We start from the raw sequence: 2,684 nt of genomic DNA, 5'->3' as shown, positions 1-2,684 counted from the left end.
GCTATGGACGCTAAATTGCTCCACTGAAGCCGTAGTGCTGTCTCAAGGCCTAAAACTTGCTACGTTTCAGGGAGAGTCATTTATACCTATGGCAGTGCTTACAGAACTACCGGATACAGCACAAACCAGTGTCTCGCACACCGCAAACGAACACATGCTCGGAATGGTAGCTACATCGCTCAGTGACCATGAACGTCGTGTTTTGATGGCCCTGTTCTCGAAACACTCTTCAATATTCGACTTTGCACAGCACGACGGCCCCACATCGATTCCTGCATCCCGTACTCGCCATCGCATCAACACAGGATCCGCTGAACCGATTCGTCAAAAACCCTATCGTGTGTCCTCTGCGGAGCGAAAGATCATCAGCGCTCAAGTCGAAGAAATGATGGGTAAAGGAGTAATTCGGGAATCGTCTAGCCCTTGGGCAGCTCCAGTGATACTGGTGAAGAAGAAAGACGGCACGTGGCGATTCTGTGTCGATTACCGTCGCCTAAATGCCGTTACTAGGAAAGACGTATACCCACTCCCACGAATTGACGACGCCATCGATTGCCTCTTTGCGGCTTCTTACTTCTCTTCTGTGGATTTACGATCAGGTTACTGGCAAATCCCTATGCACCCGGATGACAGAGAGAAGACCGCTTTTGTAACGCCCGATGGACTATTTGAATTCAACGTGATGCCTTTCGGGCTTTGTAACGCCCCCGCAACGTTTGAAAGGTTCATGGACACTATACTTCGCGGTTTGAAGTGGGAAGTTTGTATGTGCTACCTAGACGACGTTGTGATCTTCGGCCGAACATTTCGTGAGCATAACGAGCGCCTGGACTTGGTACTGAACTGCTTGAGGAAGGCCGGCCTTGTGCTTAATTCTAAAAAGTGCCATTTTGGTGAACGACAGACACTTGTGCTGGGACACCTGATCGACAAAGAAGGTATACGACCAGATCCACAAAAGACAACAGCTGTGGAGGCATTCGAGGCACCTCGCTCTGTGAAGCAGCTACGAAGTTTTTTAGGGTTATGCTCCTACTTTCGCCGTTTCATTCCCAAATTTGCTGACATAGCTCATCCGCTCACATGCCTTCTCCAAAAAGGTGTTCCTTTCGAGTGGAGCTCGGAATGCGACTCATCGTTTCGGCAGCTAAAGCTACTGTTGACGTCCCAGCCTATTCTTCGCCACTTCAATCCGTCATCACCGACAGAAGTTCATACCGATGCTAGTGGTGTTGGCATTGGCGCCGTACTAGTTCAGCGTGTCGGCGACAGCGAGCATGTGATATCGTACGCTAGCCGCTCATTGAGTCGCCCCGAGCGCAACTACACTGTCACCGAACAAGAGTGTCTGGCGGTCGTCTTCGCTGTGCAACGGTTTCGATCGTATCTCTACGGGCGCCCCTTTACTGTCGTCACGGATCATCACTCTCTATGCTGGCTTGTGAATCTTCGGGATCCCTCTGGTCGACTAGCACGCTGGGCGCTCCGTCTGCAGGAGTATGATTTCGTTGTTTCCTACAAGAGCGGCCGGCGACACGCTGATGCTGATTGTCTCTCTCGCCTGCCACTCCCAACGACTGAATGTGACGCGGACAACTTTGATGAATACATCGCTTTTGTGTCCACGGGATTTCCGGATATGGATACCTTCATATCAGAGCAGAGGAAAGACGACAGCTTACAGCCGCTATTCGCGGCCGCGCGGGAGTCCGCTGCAGACAATCGTTTTCGCTTACGTGACGGCGCCCTATATAAGACGAACTTCTCGGCTACCGGTGCGCGCTACCTTTTGGTTGTCCCCAAGAGCCTTCGCAGTCACGTATTGTCTGCCATGCACGACGAACCAACTTCCGGACATCTTGGATGCACAAGAACACTCTACCGTGCTCAGGAACGCTTTTATTGGCCCCGGATGCGCAATGATACCGAACGGTACGTCGCCAGCTGCACCCAATGTCAGCGTTACAAGCGACCAACTGACGCGCCGTCTGGTCGCCTTCAGCCTGTTTCGCCTCCTAGCACCCCCTTTGAGCAAGTTGGTATAGATCTTCTGGGCCCTTTTCCGCGATCCACAGACGGCAATCGTTGGGTCATCGTTTGCGTAGACCACTTAACCCGTTATTGTGAGACGGCAGCACTGCCGTCGGCCACAGCAAAAGACGTTTCCATCTTCTTGCTGTTTCAAGTTATCCTCAGACACGGACCTCCTCGCATCGTAATCAGCGACCGTGGGCGGCAATTTACCGCGGATGTTGTCGAAGAGACCCTTCGTCTGTGCTCATCAAGCTTCCGCCATTCCACTCCATACCATCCACAGACTAATGGTCTAGTGGAACGCACAAACCGAACGCTTGCCAACATGCTGTCCATGTACATCGATTCCGCGCACAAAAACTGGGACACAATCTTGCCTTTCATCACCTATGCTTTCAACACCGCAAGACATGAGACCACTGGTTACTCACCTTTCTTTCTCCTTTATGCTCGTCCACCACGCTATAATCTTGACACTATGCTTCCCTACTCTGCTCATCACAGTGAGCCGATCAACGAGATTCTCTGTAGAGCAGAAGAAGCGCGACGCCTCGCTCGGCTACGCACCGTCACCTCGCAAGACCGGTCAAAGATCCGCTATGACGACCGTCACCGACATGTTCACTTCAATCCTGGAGATCAGGTGTGGC

Source organism: Rhipicephalus microplus, unplaced genomic scaffold, assembly GCF_043290135.1.
Source record: "Rhipicephalus microplus isolate Deutch F79 unplaced genomic scaffold, USDA_Rmic scaffold_80, whole genome shotgun sequence".
Taxonomy (NCBI): Eukaryota; Metazoa; Arthropoda; class Arachnida; order Ixodida; family Ixodidae; genus Rhipicephalus; species Rhipicephalus microplus.
Note: the sequence above shows the minus strand (reverse complement) of the source record.